Source organism: Propithecus coquereli, unplaced genomic scaffold, assembly GCF_000956105.1.
Source record: "Propithecus coquereli isolate 6110/MARCELLA unplaced genomic scaffold, Pcoq_1.0 Scaffold128, whole genome shotgun sequence".
Classification (NCBI taxonomy): Eukaryota; Metazoa; Chordata; class Mammalia; order Primates; family Indriidae; genus Propithecus; species Propithecus coquereli.
The window spans coordinates 1,966,584-1,976,620 of NW_012136969.1; the positions used below are offsets into that span (position 1 = coordinate 1,966,584).

Sequence of the window (10,037 nt, forward strand, 5' to 3'; positions counted from 1 at the left end):
TCAGAACAACCAGTGTTGATTATTGAGAGTGTTTCTGCAGCGTGTGACCTGGCATGGTTCGTTAATGCTGTCCCTGAGGCATTTCAGATCAGCAGTATCTTGGGGTTCCACTTGGAACGAGCCCACCCCTCAGCTGACTGGTGCTGTCCTCCACTGGGTGATTTAGTGGTCAGACATGCTGGGTCGAGGGGAAGCAGCATCACGACGAGGCACCTGTGCCCATCTGCCAGTTTGGAGGAAGGGCCAAATCACAGGGTCAGTAATGCTTCCTGGCCAGAGAACATGAGCTGAGCAGCTGTCCCTGACATGCCGGCCATGAGAGGTTCTCTTACCAATTTAGCCTCAGGGAGCAAGAGGTCTCCTGTGATCAGAAGGTATGTGAGTGTCACAGCTAGGGTCAGAGGGAGGCCAGGGGCTCTGATCTTAGCCTCTCACACAGATATGAACCCAGGAAGCAGGAAAGGAGCCCTTTAAGGGCAGGATGGAGGACACTCCCAGCATCCCCTGTGGCTGGCTGGCGGGGTCCTTGGAGCACTCAGGGACCAGCCTAGGAGAAGAGAAGGGAGCGGAGTGTGTTGTATTAATAGTTAAATAATTGCTAGATAGCAGAACACCTATCTCCAAGCTTCATTTTCCTCTTTTGTAAAATGAGTAAAATGAGATGAGAGCTGCAAATATCCCACACACTGAATGACGTTCTATGAATCCAAGGCGTTATTTGCTCCAGTCATTTTTGTGCTTTATACTTTTATAAACAATTTGGAGGCAGATACTGGATGCAGGCTTATCAACTGTTTACAGAAAACAAAGCTCAGGAGGGTTGGCCAAGACCCAGCTAAGGGGAACTCCAGATTGCAGAATCCGAAATCCTGGCACTCCGCAGGTTCCCCTCCCCTGGTCGCCGTCTCCATGTGACCCTCGGAAAGCACAGTGCCCCTCATGGAGTTCGATCCTTTCCGATGTGGCTGCTGCTTCTCTCTAGTGGGTAGAGGCAGGGATATTGCTAAACACTCTCCCGTGCGCAGGGTTCTCCGTCTCATCGCTATTGGCGCTGTGGACCAGGTCATTCTGTGTTGCGGGGCTGTCCTGTGCATGGCAGGATGGTTAGCAGCATCCCTGGCCTCTACCCACAAGCTGCAGCAGCACAGCTGCTCCTCTCTTTGTGACAAACATGTGTGCCCGGGGGGCAAAATCGCCCCCGGTTAGTTAAGACCATTGCTCTAGATTCATCCTCTGCATTTCCCTGCCTGTGTGACAGCTCTGGGCACCTCAAGGCACTCCTAATTCCTGAAATAAACGAGGCCTTTCTACAAACTTCCCAGCCCTTTGCACACAGATGCCTCTCCACTCCTGCCCTTTGCTGCTTTGTAAAATCCTGCTTATCCTGAGCATCCCTTCCTAGAAGATGTCATCCCCGATGGCCCCAGACTGCCCATGTCCTCACAGCTACTTCTGGAGCTCTGACTGAACGGATTTAAATTTCTGTTTGTGATGGTCTCTCCCATTGGACTACAAGCTTCTTGAGGGTAAGTCCGGAGATCTCTCTCCCCTTTGCTCCCCAGCGCCTGTTCTGCACAGAGTGGGAGCTCAGTGAATCTTCATTGAGTAATATTGTTTATTGAATCACTAGTGGCTGCTCACGGGATGTATAATGCTCTCGTCAAAAAGCATGTTTTCTGGATCTTAATAAAGCAAAGGGTCCAGGACTCCACCCTCAGGCAGCAGAGCACAATCTCATCTCTTTTGCAGAGGAAAATTAACTTCTTATTTTAATCTCCAGGATGCTAGAGAGGTTGAGGGGAATTTCCTCCTGTGAAAACCTCTCTGGGGCTCTGCCCTGGAGAAGACGTTGGAGGGGCTGCAGCAGGTAGCACTTTCTTCTGAAAGATGCCTGAAGACGGGTGCCAACCCCAGCCCAACTTTTTCTTTGCCTGGAGAGCCAGGGGCTTAACCTGGGCTTTCTTGAATGCAAATGCGATCCGCCGTGTCCAACAGCAAAGCCCCGCCCTCCGCCGCCAGGGTGCTGGGCTTTGGGACTTTCTCCAGCCCTCCCCTCTGCATTGTAAAACGGGAACAGACTGCGCAGAAGGAACGTGTTTGGTGCTGAGACCGGAGCCAGGGCAGTACGCGGCAGATCCAGACAATCTGCTCTGCTCCTCCCAAGGAGAGAGGAAAGGCTTTTATTTCTTGCTGACAACCAAGTCAGTGATGGGAAAATCTCTGGGCAACCAAAGCTGAGCAAAGCAAGCTATGCACACCCCATGCTGGTGTGCTTCACCTGACTTCATGTGGCGGGGCGTGCGCGTGCGTGTGTGTGCGTGCGCGTGTGTTCGGGTGGTTGGTGGTGGTGATGTGCACGCACTAAAAGAAAATTCATGGACTGTCAGATATAAAAAGCCATCAATTTCAACCTGGTGCTTGACTTGCTTGGATAGTCTCTCCCCAGCCCCTGCTGCTTGGACCCTTTGGTGACAGGGTCTACTCACTACCTTACCACATGTCAGATAGCTCTGCCTAGTAGAAAGCTTTGAGCCACTCTGATGCTTTACCCTTTATCCTAAGCCCAATTCTTTGTTCCATTTGGAATTGGTCCAATCCTTCTTCCCCAGGAAAGACTTTCAGAGGCAATCACTTCACCACCCAGATCCATTCTTCTGGCTAAAGAGACCCAGTTCTTTCAACTATTCTCCCTGTGACACAGTTTTGAGTCCCCTCCCTTCCTGATCACCCTTTTCTTGCCAGCACAAAAGGTAACACAATACCCCAGTTTTTTCTGCAGTTCTCAGAGAGTAAGTTATTTAAGATGAACATGTTTTGCGGACAGCTGAGGAGTAACTTCTTGAGCAACAAACTTTTTAAAAAAGCATGATGGGAAATTTTTAAGCATGCAGCATACAGGCCCCTTTTAGATTGTGCACATCCCTGCCAGTTCTCTCTACGACGTTTCTCACCACCTCTGACTGCACCTCTCGCTGCTGCCTCCCATACACCCTCCTGCACCTCTTTGCACACCACCTGCCCACAGGGCCGGACTGCCTTGTGCCATCCCTGAAAATACTAGGACCCGTGAGAGGAAGCCGCAGGAAGTCAGGTGGCACCTGGCCATGAGAAGCACCTTCTAATGGCTAAGGAGTTCAACGCCTGGATGGGCGACTGGTGCCAGCTGGCGCAGCGAAGGTGTGTGGGTGGAGGCTTATGGGAGGGGAGTCCTCCAGCCACTCCATTACGGATCTGCTAAGGTCCGGCTGGGCGCCCCGCAGTCTCTTCCAGCCCTGCGATGCTGTGATTGCAGGCAAAGATTTCATAATGGGGTTTTATGTGAAATGAGGACTCCGGGATGTCCTTTTGGCAGTTGCAGCAGAGGGAGCAGAAAGCCGGTTCCTTCAGCGAAGCAGCTGTAGGGCTGGAGACTGAGCATGACTTAGCCCTGGTCTGTGACTGAGCTGAGCCACTTGAGAAGGCAGAGGCACAGTGTGGTGACAAGCAGTCTCCTGTGTTGGAGGACTTACGGATCAGGAGGATTTTGAGTGCCCTTGAGTCAGTCCTCAGCGCCCCCCACCCCCAAACCCCAGGGGCACCAGTCAGTCCTCTAATTGGTCTGAGCACGTGCACAGTTCTGAAAAGTGTAGGGGTGAAGTCCGTGGTATTGTTCTGAAACACTTGGCCAAATTTCTGGACACCAGAGTGGCTACTGGGCTTATCATAAATGTGGGATGTCAGTGTTTTCAAAGACTCCTGGTGCCCCAGGTCTGGGAGGGAACTTTGCATTGTCCCTGTCCAGCACTCAGAGGCTGGCACACCCTCCCATGCTGTCATCCAGCCTCTGCCAGAACACCCCAGTGTTTGACTAAAGGAGATGATGGATGGCAATTATCTGACACTGCCAGGTAGGTAAATGCCTTCCCTCCCCCCTGCTTCCCTGTGAATGACAGAAAGCTTGCTGCCTTCGGAGGCAACTCGCCCTGGCTTGGAGCTGAAATCTGTTTAGTCGAGTGCTCTATAGGACATGTTCTTACTGCTCCCATGCTACCTGGGGAATCAGATGTTCTTATCTCTATTGCTTATAGTAAATACTACTACTTTTAGCAACTTTAGGTGAGCAGGACCTTGTGCCAGATACCAAGTTAGTGCTTTACAAACTGAACATGGATGTCAGGCTTATGAAAACTCTGCATCTCACTGGGCCACAGCTGGAAGGTTCCCTAGAGGTCGTTTCATCCCGTTCTTACAATTCAGCATGTTGAATCAAGGCTAAGACCCTAAGCCACCGACCCAGCTCTGTCCTGGTGGGGCACCGCAACATTACTCCACTGTCTATGTCTATGTCCCTTTAACCCACAGGCTCAGCTCCACCCTCAGGACAGGTAAAACTAAGCCTGACTTGAATCTAATTCTCAACTGTGCATCTCCTCTGTCGTAGGCTGGGTCAGGGATAACCGCGGCACAAACAGGCCTGGGACAGCTACCTTGTTCACAGAGGGTGCGGAGAGCCCAGAGAAGGGAGGTGGATTATTCCTGGGAGCGAGAGGAGCAGACACGATTTCTCACCAGGAGTACTATTTGTACCCAGTCTTGAAATAGGTGAGGATTGGACAGGGCTGGGGGTAGGAGGTGGGATGGCGTGTGGTGGGTGGTGGTGGTGGAAAGGGTGTGGCCAAGGTGTGAAGGTCAAAGTCATGGAGGTCAAGGTGTGGAAGTCTTCTCACCAAGTCCTCCATGAAGCAGTTACACAGGACGTAATTTCTCTTCTACAAACTGGTCCCTAAACCAGGTGAGCGCAAGGCCAGGCCAGCTTACGGATTTGGGGGCAGGTTTTGCCTGCACTGACAAAGCATCTGGTCCCTACAAAGGGCTGAGTGATTTATTTTCTGACCAAGCTAATGTTTTGGAAAAGTGCTGGCGGCCCTCCTGACCTGGGGATGCCCGGGCACCTGGGGAACGGCCCAGCTCCTGGCGGGGAGGCCCCGCCACCCGGCCCTGGCCCAGATCCATGGGAAGACAAGCTTCCTTCTCACCTTTCCAGTATGTCCTGAAACCAGAAGCCCCATGACACTGGCTCCCTTTTCACTGCTCTGGGAGTTCTGCTCTGGCCAAGGCAGGACACTCACACTGCAGAGAAGCCTGAGACGCCGCTGGGACTGAGGTGCAGGGAGGGTCAGCCGGGGAGAGTGATGGGCCCCATCCCAAGGCAGTGTCCCCATTTCTGCCAGAGCTTAGCACCCGAGCCTTCCCACTGGCCCTGGGATTCCTTTATTTCAACCACTTACTTACTGTGTGACCTTGTACATGTCACCTGGCCTTCCTGAACCCCGTTTCACATCTACACGAATGGTGAAAACATCAGCACCAGCTTTCAAAGCAGCACTCTCACGTGTATCCTCCCATCTGAATATCTCTGCAGACTGTGCAGTGCGTGAGTGGGCAGGGTGGTACTACTATCTCCATTTTAGGGGTGAAGAAATGCAATTAAATATAAGCAACTTGACTTGCCCTGATGTTACAGCTGCTAGGCTCTGGGCTTAGGGCTCCCGACTATAGGACACCAAGTAGATAATAATCTCTTATGAGAGTCTCCAGGAAATGTTTGAGCCAGAATTAGCAATTTTAAAGTCTTGATTATGGGACTCAGGGGGCATTGGGTTTCCATGTGCTTTCTGACACCTGCAGAAGCCGAGCTAAGGAGGGCAGGAAGTCCCACAATGGGCTCTGTATTCTGTTTCCACCACAGTCTGATGCAGATTCAAATCACAGCACCCTCTGCTCTCAGAAATGCAATAAAAATATTTCACTCTGAAGCTACAATCCAACTTGACTATTAGGAGGGGTAAAATAAGATTTGATGATACGGGGTTTCTCTGGGACCCTTTCGTGTCTGCAAGACCTTTCCCAGTGTCCTTTTTATTATAATTCCGATGGGACTGTCTCTCAGATCGCTCAGAATCTGCAGAAATAGACCAAGGTGGTGCTGATGGGGCCTCCAGGTGGGAAAACTCTCTTCTCATTGGGGTGGGGTGTGGAGAGGAGCATCACTGGGGAAAGAACATAACAGAAACAGTGTTAATGCAGAATGTGTATTTTTTAGGGAGCTGAGAAGGGAGCAGTGAGGAAGGTCTGAGATTTGGGGCCAGCGTGCAGTTTGTGGCCAGACACATAGATTTAAGTCCCAGTAAAGCCACTTACCAGCTAAGTGAACTCAGACCAGTCCCGAGTGCTGTGGGCCTCAGTCTGCTCACCCGGCACCTGGTGCAGGCAGCGCCACGGCTTCTCTCTGCTGTCAGGGTCCGAGTCTCCACGATGCCCCGCAGGGCTCGACCCCGGCAGGCACATAGCATGGGCTAACTCCATTCACTGTGTCTTCCCCTTTCCTTAAGTGGCTGACGCATCTGTGAAACCTCCTTTCATCAAAGCAAACAAAAACTCTGTCATTTTAGACAAATGTGATAAAATTAACTTTTAGGTTGAGAAAGTGTTCTGCATGGAAGATGAGCCCATTGGCTTATTTTACTCTGAACTTTCTAGCTACCTCTCCCCAAATACACACGTACACACACGTATATACCACTCCCCCCAACACACACCTCACAGAACTGGAATGGTCTGGTGGGGGAAGGCCTGGCTGTGACAGTCCCAGTGTCCTGCCCACACTAAATGTAGAGCAGCATGGGCCTTTATGGAGCCCCAGCACTGGGGTCTGTGCCTGTCTCCTCAGCAGGCGCTGAGGATAGTCCACCAGTCTAACGTGTGGCCACACTGCCCTCTCTGCTCTGTGATGGGGCCTTCCGTGTCCCCAGAAGGACTCTGGCAACACAGCCGGCCAAAGACCTCAATCTGATTAAAGAAAGGAAGGACACTGGAGAAAGGAAGAAAAAAAGGAGTGGAAGAAAAATGATGGGGAGAAGGAGAGAAGGCAAGAGAGAAGGAGAGAGACCTGGTGCAAGTGTGAAATCAGAATAACAGACTGAGGATGGTGAGATGCATGTGAACAGAGTGTGACGTGGGCAACCCCCACAAATAGACCTTCTGTTAAAAATAGCCTTTGTCTAAATGTGGAAAGGGTGTAAATATAGTAGCGGTTTCGGCTTACTACGGAGCCGCCCCAGCTCCAAGTAACAGAGGCTTATTATAGGACGTGTGCGTCAGCAGCGGGAGGGGGACAGACAAGCCCTGGGCCGTGGGTACAGTACCCACCAGCCCGCGAGGGGTCAGCCAGCCCGCATCGCCTGCCCGGGTGGGGGATTGCTCCGAAAGGCTCTCACAAAACTCCGCTAGGCAGAGAACTCTGGCCGAGCTGGGCAAGGAAGGAAAGAAGGAAGGAAGGAATCGCCGAGCTGAAAAGGATCTGGGGAGGACTGTCTTGGCAGTGCCGCTCGTTTTCATCTGGGCTTTCACCAGGCAGCGCGTCTCTGTGCAGCAGACTGCTTGCTCCTGGACACGGCGGGACGTTTTCAAGGGAAGCCCCCGGAATAACTCCTGTGTAGACAAATCAGTTTCCTCAGTCCTGAGTACAGGGGACAAAACCTCTGGAAATCCTGTGGAAAGTGCCAGAAAGGAGTTTGACTGAAGTCTTTTAAAAAAGACCGAGTTTTCATCTCTGTGTCTCCAGCCTCGCATGTTTAGTAGGAGCGCGGGGCACAGTGGCTGGATTCCTGAGCTGGGCAGCTGCGTGTTGCTGAGGGCACTCCCTTCCAGTATATAGGCATGACCAAGGGTGACGAAACTCTTCTGTGAAGTTCACTGCTCTGATTCCCTGGCTACAGATGGCCAAGGGTCGACTGCTCACGTCGGTGCTACGACCTGCTCAGGGCTGCGTGTCTCCCCTGCAGCCCCTCTGGGGGACCCTCGTTATCCTCCTAAAGGGTCTGTCACCCTTTAGCTCAGGTCACCTCTCCTCCCTGCCCAGCCATGTCCAGGCACACACCCCACATCCACCATACAGCTTGACACCCGCCCGGGCACACGTGCCCACCAGCATCTCACTGCTGTGCTCCCACTGAGTCCTGCATCGGCCCTACCCTGCCTCTGGCTCATTCCTAGCCTTGATCTGCCTTTTGGGTCTAAGGCAAACCTGGCTCCTCCAGGTGGATCTTCAACTTCTTCTCGGACAGGATCAGCTCTGGTCCTGCCCCTTGGCCAGCCTGGGTGACCGCCTCAGTGATGGAGCTCTTGCCCTAGGATGGACTCTGTCCCTCCGGCCTCTCCCTAGTGTCATCTAGACTGCCCCGAACACCACCTTTCTAAAATGCAAGGCCAATAGTGTCACTGCCCCACTCAAAATGCCAGTGCCTACAGGACAAAGTCCAAACCTCGGAAGGCCCTAGTGTGACCCCATCTGTTTTCCCACCGCGTCTTCTGCTACCCTACACCTCATGGTGCACACACAGGCCCTGGAGGTGAGCAGCTGCCCCCGGCGCATCCTGCGTTCATGCCATTTTCTCGGGCAGAAATGCTTCCACTCCAAGTCTCTGCTCATCAAGAGCCTACCCACCCCTCAAGGCCCCAGCTACAGAAGGCTGCCCACCTCTTCTGGGAAGCCTTCCTGGACCTCCCCTCCCACAACCACCTTTTCTTCACTCCCACTCCAAATCTTAAGTCACTCTTGCATACCTGGCAAATGAATCAAGAGACCCAGCACCACATCTGGGCACAGTGTCCTCCTGTGCACTCCAACTAGCCCATGTGTCCCTCTCCAGTACATCAATCTCTCTGTGTCGGAGCTGCCTGTCTGACCACCAGTCCTCCCCACTGGACTCTGCACTCTGGGCAGGATCTAGGTGGCCTTGTTCAGGCCAAATCCCCGCTGCCTGGCACAGGGCCTGGCTTATTACACTAAATGCAGTGGGCCACCAGGGCTCTAAACTCCTGCTGTGGACTGAATGTATGTGCTCCCCCCGATTTATGTTGAAAGCCTAATCCCCAGTGTGATGGTTGCTAGAGAGGGGGCCTCTGGGAGGTAATTAGGTGACGAGGGTGGAGCCCTCAGGATGGGATTAGTGCCCTTATCAGAAGGAAAAAGAGAGTGTGCTTTTGCCCTCTGCTCTCTGCCATGTGAGGACACAGTGAGAAGACGTCAAACCAGGAGGACAGCCCTCACCGGAGCCTGACCATGCTGGCACCCCGATGAGGGGACTCCCCAGCTTCCAGAACAGCGAGAAATACATTTCTGTTATTTAAGCCACCTAGCCTATGGTATTTGCTATGGCAGCCGTAGCTGACTAAGACCACTCCCTTGCCTTTTACAGAAGCTCCTATCTATGCTCCGGTTCCTCTGCTATTTTCTCCTGATTGTGCCATTGGCCCTGCTACAGGGATGAGGACCCCAGGACACAACCCTGAGATGCTGGGCGCGGAGTCAGAAGAACTAGGTAAACGTCTCCGCCCTGCCTCTTCTTACCGGTCTGCCACTGGGAGATTCACTTTACCTCTCTCAGCAGTTTCCTGGGCTGGGAAAGGGGTGACACCACGCACTGCATGGGGCTGCTGGGAGGGCCCAGTGAGCGTGTGGAGATGAAAGCCCCCCACAAATTGCGCAGTGCTCTTCAGGTACCGGGCCCTTGTCACAGCCCTTGCCTGCTGCCTGCTACGGCCGTGCTTTGGAAACCTGCCCAGACGCCAGCTATGTTGACTCCAGCTGCCATTCGGGCCCATAAGGATGTCCTAGAAAGTACTTTTGCCACCTCTTTACGTTAACAGCTCGAAATCTCCAGACACGTCTGATTACGGGGACTCTTTTGAGCACACGATGGTTTTCTTCCTCAAAATTCTTAAAAAGAAAAAAAGGCTTGAATGGCAGTCAGGACTGGCAGAAGGTGAACTCTCATTGTGAACCGAGGAAGGAGTCTGTGAAAGGAAATGGGGAGAAAGTGGATACGCTGATAGCCAGGCTGGGGCTCTTCCAGGTAAGCCTACCTGCCCTGGCCCTGAGTGGCCCTGTCCCGGGCTTGGCTGGTCCTGCAGGCTCTCAGGATACAGCAGAACTGACGGACGGCCTGGGAAGCAAGTATGCGGGCAGATTGTGTCCTCTTCCTGGAGAGACCTTA

At 52.8% G+C, this 10,037-nt stretch overlaps 1 long non-coding RNA gene across 1 annotated transcript; it reads right to left on the reverse strand.

Moving 5' to 3' along the window:
- Positions 1 to 435: 435 nt before the first annotated feature.
- Positions 436 to 9,707, reverse strand: LOC105805397. The gene is made up of 3 exons (XR_001137208.1): positions 9,675 to 9,707; positions 5,016 to 5,132; positions 436 to 547 (listed from the first exon to the last, which is right to left on the reverse strand). It is a non-coding gene; the product is annotated as an uncharacterized LOC105805397 (long non-coding RNA).
- Positions 9,708 to 10,037: the final 330 nt, after the last annotated feature.